Consider the following 21,552-nt stretch of genomic DNA (forward strand, 5'->3'; position numbering starts at 1 on the left):
TCAATTTTTGCCCAACGCTAAGGCCCCAGGGTGCAGTTGTCCTGAAATTGACAATTGATGTCCCCTTATCCCAAAGATGATTCATACCAAAATTGAAAGGAATCGGAATGGTACTTATAGAGAGGAAGTTAAAGATGTACTATTGTTCACACATTTGATAACTGACCATTTTGGCCCCACACCAGTACAAAAACCCTTACACATGGGATTATGAAATTTATAATTTTGGTAAAGAACTACCAGCTCTTTCTAAATATCCATTGAATTTCGATATAGTATCAATAATGCTAAAGAAGATGTTATTTAAGTGTTTTATACATAAACACTATATACCAAGTTTGGCCCAGCCCTGGTGTCAAAACCTCTACCCCAAGGATCATTGAAATTTACAATTTTGTTAGAAGCCTTCCTGCTATGAAAGGTGAAGATAACGAACAGTTATACATCAATTATACATCACTATGCATTGTTTTCCTCAAACGCGTAGTTGTAGAGAATATTGTTAAGAATTGATCAAGTTTGCCCCACCCCTTAGGCCCCAGGGGTGCAGGAATACTGTAATTTACAAATTATATCCCCCTTGTCGTAAATATGCTTCATACCAAAATTGAAGGAATTCCAATGGTACTTAACAAGAAGTTAAATATGTTGTATTATTCACACATTTAATATCTGACCATTTTGGTCCAACGTGATACCAAAGCCCCTATCCTTGGGATCATCAAATGTACAATTTTAATAATTGACTACCCGCCCTTTCTAAATATTTATTCAGTTTCAATTTAGTATCAACACTACTAAAGAAGATATTATTTAAATGTTTTACACATAAACACTATATACCAAGTTTGGCCCCTCCCAAACGTCAAACCCTCTACCCCGGGGATCAGGAAATTTCTTTCTGCTATACATCACTATGCATTTAGTTTTAGTTTTTCTTAATAATGTGCAGGTTTAGAGAATATTTTTGAATATTGATGAATTTTTGGAGGTTTTTGCCGCACCCCTAAGGCACCAGGGGTGCTAGAGTCCTTATATTTACAATTTACGTCCCCTTGTCTCAAAGATGCATCACACCAAATTTGTAAAGAATTAGAATCGTAGTTATCAAGAAGTTAAAAAATGTTCGATTGTTGAGGGACGCCGCACGATGAGGGGTGCATACCAATTACAATAAAAAGATAGTAGAAATATTACCGCATCAGCTGTTTGATAATTTCGGTTTAATTTTTGATTTTTCAATTAAAGTTACTTAACTCATTGTAAATAATTTGTTACATCCTGAATGTAAATTATGATTTAACACAATGATATCGTAAAACATTTTTTGTATTCGAAGAAATCCATGATTGTCTGAACACTAAAAAGCCATCTTATGTACCATTCTATAATGAAAGGTGAAGATAACGAACAGTGATCAGCCTCATAACTCCTAGAAGCAATACAAAATAGATAGTTGGGCAAACACGGACCCCTGGACACACCAGAGGCGGAATCAGGTGCCTAGGAGGAGTAAGCATCCCCAGTCGAACAAGCTCTTGCGTATCGAATCAGTTAAGAGATATAAACACCATATGCAGGTGATAATGGCATATTGCTATATAAATATGGGACGTTGACGATGAAGACGCTGAAATCATTCCGTTTGTCATATAATTGAGTTGTCCGTTGGCCATTAATGTCTACTTTCAATAAAATCTCTAAGTATAAAGCAGAAGTGGACGACTCTGTGTATTAGAAAAACTACATTATGATTTAGTGTAGGTAATCATAATCTGTTTTAAAGAATACGTACACTGTACGTAAGGAGTGATTATCGTCCAGCGTTTCAATGAATGTTCAAATCGCAGATTATGCACGTTGACATTGGTTTAAGTCAACCTTGTATTCTTAAAATGAAATTCCTCCGTGGTATCCATTTTGTTTTACTTGTTAAATTATCTGGATCAGAGTTAGCTCGCTACCTTCAGTCCCCTTTCTAAAACGTGTTTGTTCAACTTCATCTCAGTCAAAAATAGAAAATTTTGCCCAAAGAATAGGGAAAAAAATCTGGCAATTTTCAGCTTCTTTTGCTGTATATTACAAATGAAAAGATAAGAAAGAATACTGTTGTGTGAATTTGTCATGTATTAAAATAACAAATGACTAGCAACTAAAATGTCATACTACATAATCCTACTTAACAATTAATTGGCTGGGCTATCAGAGAATTCACTAATAAGTACAACTTGACTCGATTGAGTTTAAAACAGGCTGCCTACTCACATGACACAAAGCAGCCTAGTTAAAAAATCATGTACAAATGCTAAAAATCACTATTGCAAAAAAGGTGATGCACAAAACCGACCCCACACAAAATACAGAAAATTGACCCCACAAGCATAGTAAAAGGGGGAGGGGAAGTAGTAGTTGTTGGAAATTTCCGTGGCTTGAAAACAAAGGAAAAATTTTCCGGAATGAATTGAATACGTCATAAGCAATCAATTAATTTGATTGGTCAGTGACATCCTATAGCGGTCAGTTCTAATAGGCATTACAGGGAATAATTAGTGAAAATTGCAAACTTTCTTCAGCTACATTACATCATTACGAAACTTAAGAAATTGAATATAAAACAATTTGTAGTACCAATAAATGTTTATATATAATCACAATTTTGCCCAACGAATGTACTCTAAAGTTGAACCAAAAATATCCTGGGCTTCCTCATTATATCTTCGTAGTCTTTGGTGATCAGGTCTTCCAACAGTTTGTTGAATTGTGCTACTTTGTTAGCTGACCTGTTTTTATATTCTCATGAAGAAGAGTTTATTATAATGCTTCTACATGAGAAAAATCCTTTTTTTTTTTTTTTTGCTTCAACTCGACATTTAGATATATTGACGAAGTTTTATCTATTAACAATCGTTGATTATTTTGTGGTCATTTTGGATTTTATTCTTTTAAATAATATAAATACTAGCTAAAAAAGAAGCATTAAGAAAATTTGTTTGCATCGTTTCAGTTATAAGACCACATTTTTCAAAAATAATAATTTATTGCTTATATTAACAAATTTAAACCTTTTTAATGTGTGGTTTTTATATATATTTTAAATTTCCGCCTAATTCATTATGTAAGTAGTGATTAACGGAACAGCCCTGGAACAGGAAAATGTGATGTCGTAACGGAAATGAAAAGAGTGGACAATGCTGGAAAAAATGTAATAATCCAATTTCGAAATGACTTTCCAATAAATATCATAAACAGTTATTTTTAAACAAAGCTGTACAATCTGAACTTTAAACAGTTCATATATTTTCAAATGAAAGGTGAAGATAACGAACAGTGATCAATGTCATAACCCGTATAAGCAATACACAATAGCGAGTTGGGCAAATAGGGACCCCTGGATATACCAGAGGTAGGATCACGTGTTTAGAAGGAGTAAGCATCCCCTATCTAATTGTAAACAGATGTAGTCAGTATAGGTGCCAATTGGCCGTGTTGTAATTTAGAGAAATGGAAAGTACAACTACTGAACCAAGCATTGTTGAAAAATCCCGCACTTGGATTAATGCCTTGTGTTTAGTTGGTACTATTAACCACATTAAAGGTATGATAAACTTCTCTAGGCATCGAATGTAGTGCACTTATGTTGTCTGATATGGGAATTGGCAACAAATCTGTCATAATTTTGCACACGTGCGCGGCCGTGCACAGGAACAGGTAATTTCGTCTGTAATAATAATAGTAGGGGTTTTTACCATACCAACCCCTTATAAAGGATAATAACAATTTTATTATGGGTGGTATGATATAGACCCCTACTATTATTACAAAATTATCGGTTCTTGTGGGCCGAGATGCAGACGACATGGCTGACAGTGTTCATACGCCCAACAAACTTTAGTGATTCGGTCTTTGCATTTATAAGCAAATATCAATTTAAAAATCTCTAATGCATTTTATTAAAGGATTAGAAAGTAAATGTAAATTTATTCATTGTCTTTCAATTCAAACATCAAATCAACGCTTATGGCCATTATGGTTGATACGAACAGCCACTGAAAACAAGGGGATGCAAAAACGTTTCACAAGTTTAATAGCATGTATGACCGCCATTTGCGCCGATGCATTCTTCACATCTACTGTACCTACGGCTCATTGATTGAATCAAGTTGTGCAGAAATACCTGGGGAATGTTTCGCCATATGCGCAATAAAGAACGACGCAAAGCATCTAACGTAGCAGGGGGATTTGGCTCTTGACGTACACATCGTTCATATTCATTCCAAACATTTTCTATAGGCGATAAATCGGGTGATATCGCAGGCCAGAGTGACATACTCAAGGTTTGCTGCTGTAGATAGTCACTAACAACACGTGTGGTGGTGCGTTGTCCTCCTGTAGAATGGTGCTACGCTGGTTGTAATTAATTAATGGAATGACGCGCTGACGTACGATCTCGTCACGGTAGGTAGTGTACGCCGGTTACATTGTCCTTCTTCTATGTGTTGTAATTCCACCCCAGACCATAACGCTCCCTCCGTCGAATTGGTGGCGCTGAATAACGTAGGCGTCAATGTAACGTTACCCGGCACGACGGTAAGCCGAATAAGACTATCGACTCGTTTGTAAACCGCCCAATATCTGTTATTGAAACAACAATGCCTCATACACCACGCTAACCTCGCACGTTGACGTTAGAGCAGAACTGGACGAATAGTAGGACGTTGTGGACGGATGTTGCCTCTCGCAAACTGTTTTTTACGATACAGGGGATTTACCCGTCGATGCCCTAGCGGTCAAAGAAGCCGATTGGAATCGATTACGCAAATGTAGCGTCCATAAATACGTATCTTGCCAATGTGACGTCACACGCGGACGTCCTGATTGTGGGCGGTCTCGTACGGTACCAGTTTGCTGATATCGTCTCTATAAAGCATTTACAGTGTTAATATAAACTCCAAACTGTCTTGCCACTTTGCTTTGAGACACCCCAGCTTCCAGCATCCCAATAGCACGCTAACAATCATTTTCAGTCATGACAGGCATATCTCAATCAAAATTTTATTCCAAAATCCAATGTGTTTTTTTCTGTTTCAATACAATGAATGCTGTCAATGATTGCAAGAAATTCTAATTAGTTGCTAAGCACGCGTCGCTTAGGCTGCCATTAAGGCGAATTGAACGCGATATTTACCAAATTGAGTACTGAAAACTTGGTTTGTTAATTAAACTATGCGCTATAGTTACCATCTACTTGGCTACTTTCATGATTCTCTCAAAACTATGGGAATTCCCAGCCATGAATTTTGAGACGAACTATTCATTCAGATTAATACGCTCCTTTTTCGCAACTGCATCGCATTCGTTACGTAATGGCTATCATTACAATATCAATCCTTTCCGAGTCTGATTAAAGGTCTGTATATTTAAATTCATCTAACTCTGCATTTTATTTTTTATGAAAACGAAGTGGATATTACATACCTGCACTTGCTTTCGTTTCGCCTGCAACAAGATATCCACATGACATCAATGACGTGTGTTATGTAATGGTAAAAATTAAAATTGCTAACAACAATTCTGACATCATATTTTATGATTACCAACAATGTACTAAAATGACATACCGATATCTCAAAAAGTTATACAAGTACACACAAAAGATAAACATTTCTATATTCCGCAATTTTGAAATAGAAAAACCTATACACGAGCAAAACCTCTAGCATTCCGTAGCTCGGTTTTTGTTACTTGATAATCATTGAAGTGTCCAATGAAATAACACAACATTTGAAGTGAACATGTCATTTATTATCATGATAAAAAAATGACGTAATAAACCAAGTTCAAACAAGATTGCTACGCGTAGCCATATGTCCCCCGCCGCCTAAAAATAGGTTGAAGCACAAAAGTCCCTTAACTCCTGTAAAATTTGTAAAGTCTAAATTGTTGTGGAATGTTATCAACTACATATTGTGAGTAACAATCTTGCAAAATTTAAACAAAATCCGTACAGCAGTGTCTACGGAGTTCCATCGACAAAGTGTTCCTATTGAGTAGCATGTACAAATTCTAACTAAGTCCCATAAATCCTGTGAAAATTGTCGAATCAAAATGCCGGCACAATATGATCAACTACACATGGTGACTAACAATCCTACAGAATATGAACAAAATCTGTTGAGCGGTTTCTGAAGAGTTACGTCCACAAAGTGTTCCTATAGTGTAGCATGTACAAATTCAACAAAGTCCCATAACTCCTGTAAAATTGTCGAATCAAAATGGCGTCGTATTAAGATCAACTACACATGGTTACTAACAATCCTACAAAATATGACCAAAATCCGTTGAGCGGTATCTGAGGAGTCGGGTCCACAAAATAAAGTGGGACGGACGCCGGATTTCTGTCCCCTTCCGCGTTACGGCGGGGAACAACAATATGACGTAATATACCAAAATATACAAAATTAATTGGCTGGGGCAACTTAATACAAAAAACCGTTTACTGATTACTAGGTTTGCGAATGAGCAAATAAACATGTAAGTTACAAAGATTGATTCCAGTAAATTGATACATAAAAGGTGAAGATAACGAACAGTGATCCATTTCATAACTCCTATAAGCAATAGAATATAGAAAGTTGGGCAAACACTGACCCCTGGATTTACCAGAGGTGGGGTCAGGTGCCTAGGAGGAGTAAACATTTGTTGTTGACCGATCACACCCGCTGTGAGCCCTATATCTTGATCAGGAAACGTAGTTATCCATAGTCAAAATCAGTTTGCCAAGAACGGTCTAACAATCGTTATGAAAACATTAGACAGCATTTGACCCAATAATAGGTTGTATTGGCAAACTAGATCGTTATAACCACCATAATTTGTTTTGTTCAACACATTTATTCAATTCTTTTAGTCAGAAATTTTACAACTGCCCCTACATGACCAGTGTGTATAGGAACTCAATGTTAAATACACAAACACTCACTTTCACACTTATGATAGACTTTCATACCAGAGATAGAAGTAAAGAGAAATAAGATAGAGAGAGAAAATACTCTGGCTGCTCAATAAATACATAAGAATAAGGAAAGAAATTGCCAACATAGGCACCATAAAATATGCGAAATGCTGATTTTAAACGAGCCTGTTGGAAACCCTGCACCATCGACTTGTTTGTCAGTAGTCTGCTTCGATTTAAACACTGACGATAAGCAGAAAAAGCTTTTGCGTATCGAATGAGTTGAGAGATATAAACACTATATCAAAGTGTTAATGGAATATTGCTAAATAAATATGGAAAGTTGACGATAGAGAAGTTGAAATCATCCCGTTTGTCATAAAGTTGAGTGGTTAGTTTGCCGTTAATATCTACTGTCAATGAAATATCTAAGTATGAAGTAGAAATGGATGACTCTGTGGTGTATTTTATTTTGAGTTCACTTGGATACATCGAATCGGCATATGAATGAAAAATATTATTATGCCCCCCTTCAAAGAAGAGAGGCATATTGGTTTGCATCTGTCGGTCGGTCGGTAGACCACATGTTGTTCGCTCAATATATTGAGAACGATTCAGGTGATGAAAATGATAGTTCATATGTGGGTTGGTTATAAATAGAAGAGGACCCCTATTGTTTTTCAGGACAAAAGGTAAAATATCAAGGGTCAATCTACTCTGGACATAGGAATATAATATCCGCGGAATATCTTGAGAACTCTATGCTTGAAAGACATCAAACTTGGTAAACTAGTACATCTTCAGAAGACGATGACCCCTATTGACTTTAAGGTCACATGGTTAAAGGTCAAGAGTCAAACTGGACATAGGAATATACTGTCCGTTGAATATCTTGAGAACCCTTTGCTTGACAGACATCAAACTTAGTACACTGGTACATCTTCAAGAGAAAATGACCCCTATTGATTTTGAGGTCACACGGTCAAAAGTCAATTGTTGAACTGAAAATAGTAATATATTGTCTCCTATATTTTAAGAATTATTTGCTTGATTGACACCAAACTTGGTACACTGGTACAGCATAAAGAGTAGATGGCCCCTATTGATTTTAGGTCACATGTTCAATCCACTCGTGACATAGGAAGAGATTGTCTGATCAATATTTTGAATTAATGATTGTCACAATTTGAGTTTGTTTTATTATGCTTGTTATGACGTTCCATAGTTTGTTCTCACCATATAGTCGTTACGGATAGCTGGTCACGGCTGTCAAACCGGTTTGTAAATGCTTACGTGTTAGTTCTGACCAGGCCGTGGAAGTGGGAACGTGTGTCCGCCCAATGTGTGAAAATGATAGACCTGTGTGGTCGAGAGTTTTACCTGTGTGGTTTACTGGGCCTGCATTGTATGTACATTTAGTACGGGTGTTCGAATGATGTTCCTGTGTGGAAAGTGAGAACACAATTTTGAGCATTTCGACAGCGGTGAGTGTGAACTGTTTATTTTTGTTTACGTTAGGAAATTTTGTTACTCTTTTTAAATTATTTGTATTACACAATATACCCGACATATGCAAGTTTTCAGTGTATATAATGTATATGTAAAAACCCCGACTGTTACTGTGTAATTATAAGTGACCAGCTCTGTGTGTGTGTGTGTGTTATTGTATGGCTCGAGAAGGTGCTCGCAACATGTATATTATGGCGTTCTGAGATATTTGATGAACATCGTTGGAGAACGACCTATAGAAATACAGGAAATACGTGTACGGCTACAGAAACGTTGAGCGAGTGATGGACAAAGTGTCACCACGTGTCTGAAGACAGCCAACGACTTTTGTGTAAAGTGTGGGAACTCTTTAGTCAACGTATTGTGTTTTGCCATCCTATGTAATCTATTTCGAATTTAAGAGACAAGTCTGCTGGTTTTACTACATAAGGCAACATAACTTAACATTTAGCTTTAGTCGGGTACACGTGTAATCGTCTGTAAATTCATATTTTTTTGTTTTATTATATTTTTTGTTGTTTTTGTTTGTATGAGAGTTGTTGTGTGCATGCGTGTGTATGAGTGTAGATGTTACTTGCTAAATTAGTGAGCACGATAATAAACTTATTTGCACATACTCTTGATCTTTCTTCAAAGAACGATTTGCAGCGAGGGATTATTTCCATGCCAATATCACAAATTGTGACAATTGGGGGCTCGTCCGGGATGGAAATATTTTGAATAACAACTTCCTTACGCTGATTAAACTGAGCTTTGAAAATGGAGAAAGAGTTAGAGAATTTGGGCAGAAGTTAGGTTTGCAAGGAAATAAGTTGTTGGAATATGTTAGAGAAAACTGAGAGAAAAATGGAAGAAGATAAACTGTTGAGAGAGGAGAGAGCAAGGGAAAGAGAGGTAAAAAGAGAAGAGAAGGAACTGGATTTGCAGATAGTACAATGTGAGCGAGAAGCGAAGAGAAAAGAAAAAGAGTTAAGCATGGAAATGCAAATGAAAGAATCAAATAATCAAATGTCATTGTTAGAGAAACAAATCCAGTTAGAGAGAGTTAAAGCAGAAGCATTAGCATTAGAAATTAACTCTAAACATGAAGGTGTCCCCATAGCCCCAGGTGTTCAAGGTCGTACTAAGTTGCCAAAGCTTCCTCCTTTTAATGATCAAAGAGATTGTATTGATGCTTATCTGCAAAGATTTGAAAGTTTTGCAGAAAATTCTGAGTAGTCTAGGGATACATGGTCAATAAACCTTAGTGCATTGCTCACAGGTACTTCTCTTGAGGTTTATTCTCGTTTGTCGGCTGGAGATGCATTTGATTATGACAAGCTAAAATGTTCATTGCTTCAGAGATTTAGATTATCTGAGGAAGGGTTTCGTGAGAAATTCAGAGGTACTAAGTCAGATAAGGGCGAGAATTCTCCTCAATTCCTCGCGCGCATAGACTATTATTTAACAAGGTGGATGGAGCTCGCGAAATCCCCACCTACGTTTGAAGGGTTAAAAGATCTAATGTTGAGCGAGCAATTCCTTTCAAGATGTAGCAAGACACTTGCTACCTTTCTGCGTGAACGTCATCCAAAAGACATTAAAGAAATGACGCGTTTAGCTGAACAGTTTATTGAAGCGCACGGTGATTCTTCATTTTCTTATGACCGCACAAATTATCGAGTAGAGACCGATGATGTGAGATCAGTTTCAGCAGAGGTTCAGAAGAAATCTTTGCCAAGTGCAGGTAAGAAAGAAAAAAAGTTACGAATGTGGACGTACAGGTCACATAGCTAGGGATTGTTTTGATAGGTTAAAGAAAGGATATCGTCCCAACGCTAACAAGTGTGCGGCAATGTTAACTACTGGTGCAACCTCTAAAACGACTTCCCGATCTGGAAAGGCACAACTCCCGAAAATAGATGTTAGGGATGAGAATCAACAAAGAAATCAATCCTTTAAGTCAGGTAAACATGTTGGTTCTTTGTGTATATTGTCGGATAAGTTAAAGAGATTGTTGCATACAGGACAACCAAGTAACATTACGTTGTGGACATATATTACCTGTCATTGGTGGAGCTTGTCGGCTTTCTCATGGTATGCCAGTTTTAGATGGGTATGTAGGTAATCATTCTGTCGAGGTTCTGCGAGATAGTGGATGCAGTGGTGTTGTGGTAAAACACAGTCTCGTTTCTCAAGATCAGCTGACAGGACGAAGTGTGGAATGTGTTCTCATTAACGGAACTGTCCGGAGAGTTCCAGAGGTATATATTAACGTATACACCTTTCATATCAGGTAAGGTAAAAGCTCTATGTATGAACAATCCAGTCTATGGTTTAATCATAGGTAACATTATTGGCGCTGGAGATCCGACAAATCCTGACCCAGAATGGGACAATTATAGAAATTATAAGGATGTAGAAAAAAAAAATCCGCAGGAAATGGTGAAAGGCTTAGCCGTGCAGACTAGAAGTCACATTCAGAAGGAAAAGGTGAAATAAAAATCACTGAAGGTAACGAGCATCACTGACAATTTGATCTCAGCAGATGGTATGAGACTTGCACAGAAAGAGGATGCTACACTAGATAAGTATTGGGAGTATGCAAGGACTGGTACGCGAAAGTTCACAGGACAACATAGTGTGTCTTGGTTTGTCATGGAAGATAATTTGCTGTTCCGATATTTTCAATCTCCTAAGGTGAGTAGCAATAAAATCTTTAAACAATTTGTTGTTCCATCACCACATCGTATTACAGTCATGAACCTTGCACACGATTGTGTATTGTCTGGTCACTTGGGAGTGAAAAAGACGACAGTGTTGTCAAATTTTTATTGGCCAGGAGTACTAGGAGACGTAGGAAGATACTGTAGGTCTTGCGATGTGTGTCAGTGAACCGTACCAAAAGGTAAGGTATATCCTGTTCCGCTAGAGTCCATGCCCCTCATTGATACTCAATTCGAGCGAGTTGCTGTAGATTTGATTGGACCCATTTTTCCAGCAACCGATCGTGGAAACAGGTATGTACTTACCATGGTTGATTACAGTACTAGATATCCTGAAGCTGTTGCACTCAAGGGCATCGAGACAAGACGTGTTGCTGAAGCATTGTTTGAATTCTTCACTAGACTTGGTATTCCTAAGGAGATTCTGTCAGATATGGGAACCCATTTTACATCTAACCTGATGAAAGAGGTAGGTCGTTTACTTTCTATTGCACAGCTAACAACAACTCCATATCATCCCGCTTGCAATGGTTTGGTGGAGAAGTTCAATGGAACACTCAAACAAATGCTAAGACGTATGGCCGCTGAAAGACCCAAGGATTGGGACAGGTATGTAGCACCGTTGCTTTTCGCATATCGCGAAGTTCCTCAAGAGAGCATGGGATTTTCCCCGTTTGAATTATTATATGGACGAGCAGTTCGTGGACCGATGTCAGTACTACGAGAGATGTGGACAAAGGAACTAAAGGATCCAGAGGTAAAGAGCACTTATCAGTATATGTTAGACTTAAAAGAACGTTTAGAAGAAACATGTGAATTAGCAAAAAAGTCATTACAGAAGTCCAGTCAGCGCTACAAGAAATACTAAGATCGGAAAACAAAGTCACGTTCGTTTAGTGTCCAAGACAAGGTTTTAATCCTCCTCCCTACAGACAACAATAAACTACTCATGCAATGGAAAGGTCCGTTTACCATTGTTTCTAAATCTGGTAAGGTTGATTACAAAGTTGATGTTCAGGGCAAAATCAAGACTTTCCACGCCAACCTTTTGAAAAAATACATCGAACGAAAAATAGATACTCGTGAAGTTCTAAGTTCTTGCGCCGTCATAGAGGAAGACGTATTTGAGAATTCAGATAGCGAGGGTGATTTTCCTTTAGAGGTACCGCCTGCCGAAGCTAAGGAAACATTTGACGACGTGCATGTTGATAAGAATCTGACGACACAACAACAAGGAGACATCAGAGAGATTCTTTCAGAATTCAAAGATGTTTTATCGGATCTACCTAATCGTACTCATTTAGCTCAACATGAGATTCATCTGACAACATGAGATTCTATCCGTAACAAGCCGTGTCAGATTCCATTTGCTTTACGTGATTCCGTTAGGGGTGAAATCAAGAAAATGATTGAGATGGACATTATAGAACCGTCCGAGTCTCGATACTCCAGCTCTACTGTAATTGCAAAAAAAAAGAGCTGATGGTTCCAAGCGAATATGCATTGACTTTAGAAAGCTAAACAAGGTGAGTGTGTTCGATGCAGAACCAATGCCTGATCCCGAGGAAATCTTTGCCAAGATTGGATAGAGTAAGTATTTTGCAAAAGTAGATCTGTGTAACGGTTACTGGCAAATTCCTATGAGGGTCGAGGATAAAGATCTCACATCATTTGTCACCCCTGATAGTTTGTTCAGATTCAAAGTGATTTTAAGTTCACTAAAAGTTCTTTTTTAAGAATCCACATTTGATTTACACCACTCCTGACATATGTAGTCGCACAGTACGTTTGGGCAATAGAGCAAAGGATTTTTAAGAATTTTGTTGGATATAAAAACGAAAATACCGTATATCTGCAGTTTACCTAGGGTAGCTGTGGGGTCTGGGCTGGACGACCCGCTAACTTAGAAGGCAATAATATGCGATGTTTTAGCCAGGTGGTCCCTCTTCGTATGACTCTCTTGTACAATTGTGTCCTCAGTAGCACCTTCTAGTCGGTTATGCACAGAGTCTACTGACGGAGCGACCGGGTGTTGGGCGGGATAACTTGACAAGAAAGGTGGTTAGTCCCCCAGGAGTAACATGCATGACCCACCGGTGTGTGAATATGCCCTGGTGCCCATCGACTGACCCCCGCCTACTGGGTCAAGTAGAAACACCAGTGTCTTGTGGTTCGGCGTTGTATCGCCAAAGGCTAAGGGAGACAGCCCCAACAGAAAAATCTAGAGTGGAGCCCCACAGGCGGACAGTCCCATCAACATGATACTCTCTCTGACAGCTCCTGTAGTCAACATGATACCAGATGTACTGATTCTTCCATTCCTCTGGACCATATCAGGAAGACTGGGAGGGGTTATTGTTTATTGGGCGATACAGCACCTCCACAAAACAGCCCAGGATTGCGTCATGTAAAGATAACTCCAACAACTACCTCACCAGACGCTACTCCATACTCTGCATACTGAAGGAAGCCAAACAAACATTGACTAACCCAGAAATTAATTCTGATCTTATCAGTATGGTATTATATATGGATGACCATAAATACTATATACGCCTGATATAAATCTATATTTTTCAATACTTGTTCGTTTTAAATCTAGTTTTCCTCATTTGTAAATGTGTTTATTCAAACCTCAAAATATCACTTTCATAAAGTTGTAAATGGAACGTAAACAAGATATTGAATCATCTGCTTCAATTAACAATAACATCATTCACATGAACAAAAGTATCTCCCTTCCCCCTTGAAGACTTGTATTTTGATAATAACATTATCAAAATGCAGCAATCTAGCATGTAATTGTGCTGTTAAACTTCTTTTTTCATTTCAGCATTTTATGGTAAATATTTACCGCTGATATTATATGAGCATCCTATACTTGCGTCGCAAAACTGATCACGTGAACAGTTACACTTCTTTAAACACCCAAATCCATACGATCCATAAACACACCGTCCTCCAGAGCAATTGTGTCCATAGGTACCTTCATCACAAGCTGAAACATGTAATGAAGTGTTTGTTTTGATTGTCAGTCATAGTATAGACATATACCAATGCAACAATTTTATGGTTACTAAGATTTATATTGAGTTTGCACTTTAAATTCTAGTTCTAATTATTTGAGTATCAGTTCTGTTTTTCGTTTGGTTTGTGATTTCAATTCTATTCATTTAATAATTCTATCCATATACCGGTATTTACCTTTTAGAATTTAGCATTGGTTATTGGTTTAACAATTCAATTCCATGTTCATATTTTTAGTTTATAAAATGATAAAAGTTGTATTTTTACATGTACATTCTGCGTTATATGTCTGAATTGAGATATTCAATTTAAAAAATTAAAAATTAATTGTGCGTGCCATACTTATATATATATATATATATAGATAGATAGATATGCAAATCAGTATCAAACTTTTTTCAGGTTACAAGACTTGACACCAAGCAATGTATCAAAGTATAAATTCAACTCTCTGGGAATTTCTTCGCGCTTCCTGTCAAAAGAATCAATGTCAATAGGCTGATGAAAGGTGAAAATAACGTACAGTAATCAATCTCATAAATCCTATAAGCCATACAAAATAGTGATTTGGGCATACACGGATCCCTGGACACACCAGAGGTGGAATCAGGTACCTAGGAGGAGTACACATAATAATCCCCTGTTGACCAATCACACCCGTCGTGAGCCTTATATATCGCTCGGGCAAAGTAATCTGTAGTCAAATTCAATGTACAAAGAACGGCCTCAACTGATATGAAACGTGGCAGAAAACATTTTACCCAATGACAGGTTCTAAAAGTTAATTAAATCGTTATAACGATCATAAAAGTTTCGAAATGTTGACGTAATACGATACTATTGGAAACCCTATATTGTCAACTTATCAGTAGAACATTTACTGGATCCAGCAATGCATCTATACTTGTAAGGGTTTTTGTGAAGCAAGAAAGGAAATATTGTTACAAGCTTTGTCAACTGCAGCTAAAACATATTCATCATGGAACCTATCTAATCCTTTTATCGTTTCTCGTGTACTAAACACAGAAGTACGCACTTTTGTTTTGGTGTGTTTATGCGTGATTTTGATATTCCTCTATTATCCATTCTGACAAAATGTTTGAAGTTTCTCCTTCAGAACTGTTCACATTTTCGTGAGGAGCACAAAACGGGGCTTAATAGATCCAGCAATGCATCTATACTTGTAAGGGTTTTTGGGAAGTTTATGAATCCAATATAGGTACGGTAACTCATATATATCCGTCCCAATGATTGCGATATTAATTTTTTTTTTAACTGATAAAAAATCATCTTTTGAAAGGGAAGTTGGAGTATACGTACAATTTTCAAATGTGGATAAATGCCAAGCTCGATTAATATACAGTTGTAATCATGAGCCATACAAAGACAGAAAATGTTACAAGCTTTGTCAACTGCAACTAAAACATATTCCTCGTTTAACCTATTTAATCCTTTAATCATTTCTCGTGTACTAAACACAGAAGTACGCACTTTTGGGTGTGTTTATGCGTGATTTTAATATTCATTTTATATCTGATATCCATTTAGACAAGGTATCTAGTTTTTTTTTTTCATATTCAACCCCATTGTCTGGCATAATCTTGACAGATTTGATATTAGAAATTATATTGCTTTAATATTCTCGGAATAGTTGAATTAAGCGCTTAAACAAGATTTAATGTATAAAGTAAAAAATCGTACAAAACATTGCAAAAGAAATTGTTAAAGAGGTATACAACACATACAAAGAGATATGTAATAAACTAACAACATTTCCTCCATTTCAATGAAGGGGTCAAGTATTACTTAACGTTATGAACCTAAAACCGGGAAATAAACATAAGCTCGGGCCTTAATTGGAAAGTCCAAAGGTAAACTAACTGCATTCATTTAGGTTACGATGCTATTATGATGACATAGAACATCGGTCGTCAGTTCATGCAAATCTCATGTAAATCGTTTGAAGTTGTACAAAGATTCGTCACCACCGTTACATAGAAACACACCACAGAGAAATGAAAATAAAGAAAACGTTATTGAAGTAAAAAAAACCGTTAATAAACGAGGACATCATTTCATAAAATAATTGGGCTGTTGAGACAAAATGGAAATGGGAATTTTCAAATCATATTTCGCAGTATTTATAGCAAATCGAATGGTCGTTAAACCGAGCCAGTGCAATTGATAATTTGGTTAAATGCTGCCTGACGTGTTTCATACCGATTGGTAAGCCATTCCTGGCACATGTTGACTAAGATTTACTCCGATTACCTGATCAGGATAAAGGGCTCACGGCGGATGTGACCGTTCAACAGGGGATGTTTACTCTTTCTACGCACCTGATCCCACCTCTGGTGTGTCCAGGGGTCCGTGTGTGCCCAATTCTATATTGACGTAGCATCGTTTTTCAGGGAAAGGGGGTGGATAGTCAGAGAAGATGCCTTCACACGACTTTGTCTAAAATTCTTGACAAGAATAAATAGATATATCAAAACAAACAAATCCTAACATGTTCATTTGACTAATATTCAAAATCTTTCAAATTTAAAATGCATGGATGAAGGTTAAGTAGTGGCATACGACTTATTATACCTCAATATATAGTTTTTCACACCTTTTAAAATTCAGGAGAGGGAAGGGTTAATGATTGATTGCTTTCACGACTGGTTGAGGAGTTTTCACTCATTTCTTATTTTAAGATACCAACAGCTTTAGGTTAAGTACCGCAAATTTAGACCTACATGAATGAAAGATGAAGATAACGAACAGTGATAAAACTCTTTAAGAAAAATGAAGGGAATTAGATTAGATCCGTTTCATTTGTAACAAGTATCCCCTGTATTTTTTCTATACAAACTGTATGGCATGATACATGTACCGTATATGTTTTACATTCATATATTTATAAATATACAGTTTATGTATGTTTTTAAACACTATTAATTCATTTAAGAAAATCCACGTATTAGAGGTAGTGGAAAATTCGACAGATAAGAACCTGGATTCCATCCATTCCAGTGCCCCAAAGGCAACCGCATACAAAGTATCTACTACAGACACAGTGTCGGGTGAGGCCCAGGCTGACTCTGTAACAATAACTAAGGAGAAATATGTAGCCATAAATCCGGTAAGTTTAATAGAAACCTGATGTAAGCGGTGTCAATATTTCATCCCAGTTCCTCAACGGACAAAACGCATTCAAGTATCGTTTCTATCATCAATCGCAACTACAGTGTCTACTGGTGTTCAGTGTTTGAGTCTGTTTGATGAAATGTCTTTAATAGTGGGTGTTGGTCTTTTACCATCCCATCAACAGTCTAGACAATCCACTAGTCAGATTAAATAAGTGATGAAGATGTCGACAGTGATGATGGTGATTATCAAGATCCAAACTATGCTGCTCGAGAGGAAAGTGATAGTGAGAATGAGGACTCCAATATTTCCCATTGCGACTGAAAGTGAAGCCAAACGATGAACGACAGTTCCTTGTATCAGAATCAAGATTAGGAAAGCTTCTACGGAAATGTGGCATCTGTGGCATGAGCTCTCATTGGCATCTGAATTTTACAAAGGGCACTACGATAGGAACAATATCAACATGTTCTAATGTATATTCTTCAGATTCTGTGTAGCCACCCTACACTCCAACGAAAATGGCACCTGATAACAAGCTAGAACGACTGGAGCAGCACAGTGGCATTTGAGTTTAGGGGATATCGTAGTCGTGAAACCTGACAAAACTCCAATTACCTATGTTAAGTTATTATCCACCTACATTTTTATCATTCTCAAGTCAAACAACGTCATTACATTAACATGCTTATATATGCCGTTGAAATACATTTTGTACTTCTATTTTGATATTGAATATAAATAATATTCAATTAATATAAAGTGTTTTTTAATGCTACTTATATTTTCAATAAGAATTTTCAATACATCTTCAGACTATGGGGGATTCTGCGCACCAACTTAGTGGAACGCCGTCTTCAGTTTCCGTCATGTCCGGCAGAGGCATATGTTTACAGACCACCACCTCTTCCTTCGTTTACTTCAATAAGGATTAACTCATTTTCACAAAACGGACAAGGTGTCACTGTTTGGTGACTGTTGACGACCTAAGTATTTAGCGTCAGAACACAGAGACACTTCTTGATGGTGTTACATTGATTGATTATATGATTAACGTTTCTCTCGAGAATCTTTGTTTTGTTTTGAACATATTTTATTGATGAAATCAAAAGAATCTTTCACTCATATGGAGACATCACCAACCATTTCATGTGAAGGGCTGCAAATTTAGGCTTATGATCAATGCTTACGGTCTTTGAGGAGGGAGGGATCTCTATCATACCACATCTGCTGTGATACGGGACCTCGGTTTTTTGCGTTCTCACCCAAATTTAAAGCTGTATGATCGGATGTTCATGTATTATGTTTGTACATCATTACTTTCAAGCACATCAATTAGTGTTAAAAGTTATAACTTTTTCCTTAATTAAATGCTTGAAAACATTTGCATGTGAAAGAAAACAGCGAGAAGATTATTTAGAAAGTAAACAAGTGTGGTACATGTAAAACCTATACGGTACCAATTTTGATGCACCAGATGCGCATTTCGACACATAATGTCTCTTCAGTGATGCTCAAGCCGAAAGTTTGGAAATTCGAAATAACAATCAATTTGTAAGAGCTAAAACGAAAACTAGTGTGTCAAAAACTGGAGCCATATTCGTTCAAGGATAAGAGCTATGCATCAGGGAGATAATCCTTAATTTTGAAATGAATTTCTAAATTTTATTCCAACAATTAAATATACATCCGTATTTGCAAGCTAGTAACGTAGTACGTAGCTACTGGATTTTAGAGATCCTCGGGGACTAACAGTCCACCAGCAGAGGCCTCGACCCAGGGGTCCTAATGTAAAACCTACACCATATCAATTTTGATGCACCGGATGCGCATTTCGACAAATAATGTCTCTTCAGTGATGCTCAAGCCGAAATTTTGGAAATTCGAAATAACAATAAATTTGTAAAAGCTAAAAGGAAAACTAGAGTGTCATAAAACCGGATCCAAATTCGTCCAAGGATATATAAAATAAAATCATCCGGAACACCTCAGGCCTTTCATCGAAAAACAAGGTGTTTTACTGTGAAAGACTCGAGGTATTCCGGATGACTTTTAAATTATACATTGTCAGGCGTCTATAAATAGCCCCACACGCGTCACGGGAATCAACATGCTGTATTCTGTCTAATTGTAAGGCTGAAAGGGCGTAAAACAATGAATTACTAAGAGGAATTTGATATTTTTATTTCTATTAAACTTAAGGCACGGTACTGTTGTTACAAAATACACAGCTTTACACAGACAAGACCACCGATGATTTGAATGTTTGAACTGATGACGTGACTGTCACTTGAAATGGCAGAGTGACGCGTGTGTTTGTAAACACAGATTTAAAATCAAATAATTTTGGTTAAAATCAAATTAGTTTGGTTAAAACAGGTGAAAAAATGTATGACAGGTCATACATCCTCGTAACTACATACGTGCGATGATTTAATAGCGTTTTTGCAAGATGGAAAAAAATTGTCGTAATACAACATACAACTTTAATCGCCTCTTATGACAAGTAAGGGGTACTGTGGGCCTATTTCAATCCGGATCGCCACGGGATTTGATGATGTTATAATTGTGGTTTGTAATATTATCCAAATGTGCTGTGCTGCGATTTTTATTGTCACAAATGAAATATTTCTTTATGTTACAATATGCCCTTTAGTGTTTCTTTTCAAATCACTTGCGTGAAGTTCAAACTGGTTGTTGGTGGTTCTCAATAAATGGTGATCTTATAGAAATACCCACTTTTCAATGCATACCTGATGTTGTTTGTATTCTGATCAACGAAGAATCACAGGAGGTGATGGTAATAGTACTGGCAATACATGTACCATACCACCCCTAGTAAAACAGGTGGTATGATATAGACAACTGCTACAATTATTACTGACAAAATTACCGGTTCCTGTGAGTTCTATTTTGCTAGCGGGTGGTATGGTATCGACCACTACTGTAATTATTACAAAAACAATTATCTATTTCTGTGGAGAAACATCCATATTTCTTTCCTACATATAACGAAACATCTCGATTGAACCATAAAGCGTGATATTTAAACAGGTATTCATTATATTTAAAGTTTTCTCAGACAGATAATTGAATGATCATTGAGCAACGTCGTTTACACATTTTTAGGAAGAGATCATTATGTCTATTTTAGCCATGACAACGTTCATAATTAAAGATTAAATATACATGTATATCATATATGCTAATAAAAACATCTGCCTAATTGAATTTCATGTATTATTTTTAGCAACTACTTTTACTTTGATCTCGCCATGTTCACATCATTTCTCCCTAAATATATGTTCGATTGACCCTTGACTGTTCAATGGATTATGAAGGAAAATATTCAGATAGACCTAAAATAGTTTATTTTAGGTATATAAACGAGGAACATAACTAATTAATTGAATGATTCTAAATCATAAATAATACAAACAAACGAGTGGGTGCGTGTTCATTAGTTTGCACGATATGTAGTAGGTTATATAGCCGAGTTCCTCTTAATTCCATTCGTCGTTTTCGTGTTGACAAAAATTGTTAGGGTTTCAATAGAGGAATAGTATGTAATAAAAACATTGATGTAAAAAAAACCATATCGAATCTATCACAGTGGTATCAAACGAAGTTGAATAATACTGTTTTTCTTCACAATCAGCTGATCGGTAATAGACGCAATTATCATATGTGGGGTCACAACATCACGTGACCTGCTATCCTCATTAAGCACACATTTCGAAATCAGGATGTTAATTTGCGTCGATTGAAATGTTAAATCAAACCTGAAATTGTCCTTGATAAACTGATAGTTTTTTGTATGTATTGTGATAAAACCCAACATCAGTTTCTAAATACTTTAGTCCTTCACACACTTGACTTTATGATATCATAGGCAGTTGCTTGTTCAATAAACATGGAAAAGGGTAATATTCATATCTTGAGATCAGCCATTGAAAAGATTACTTTGTCAAACACAACTCTGATTCTACACAGAAGCATATTTAAAGATGCTGGAGTTCCTCGTTGATAATTCTTCGTAGTCATTGGTGTGACTGATCGCTAAATACGAATATTTGCACTTTCCATTTTTGTAGACGAAGCAACTGTCTATGATGTCAAATTCTAGTCTTTAATTTATCGTGAGGAATGGCGGTGTAAATAGTTGAAAAGTCATACGTTTTAATGTTGTTAATTTTATAAAGGTTTTGATATTTCAAATATACTAGA

General features: G+C 36.7%; 1 long non-coding RNA gene across 1 annotated transcript in view; it reads right to left on the reverse strand.

The window, feature by feature from the left end:
• Positions 1–13,779: 13,779 nt before the first annotated feature.
• The window catches only part of LOC130054111 (uncharacterized), a 45,490-nt gene continuing 37,717 nt past the window's right edge, over positions 13,780–21,552 (reverse strand). The window contains exon 3 of the long non-coding RNA XR_008802388.1: positions 13,780–14,164. This is a non-coding gene — a long non-coding RNA (uncharacterized LOC130054111). The remainder of the gene's footprint in view (positions 14,165–21,552) is intronic.

Source organism: Ostrea edulis, chromosome 1 (assembly GCF_947568905.1).
Source record: "Ostrea edulis chromosome 1, xbOstEdul1.1, whole genome shotgun sequence".
Lineage (NCBI taxonomy): Eukaryota > Metazoa > Mollusca > Bivalvia > Ostreida > Ostreidae > Ostrea > Ostrea edulis.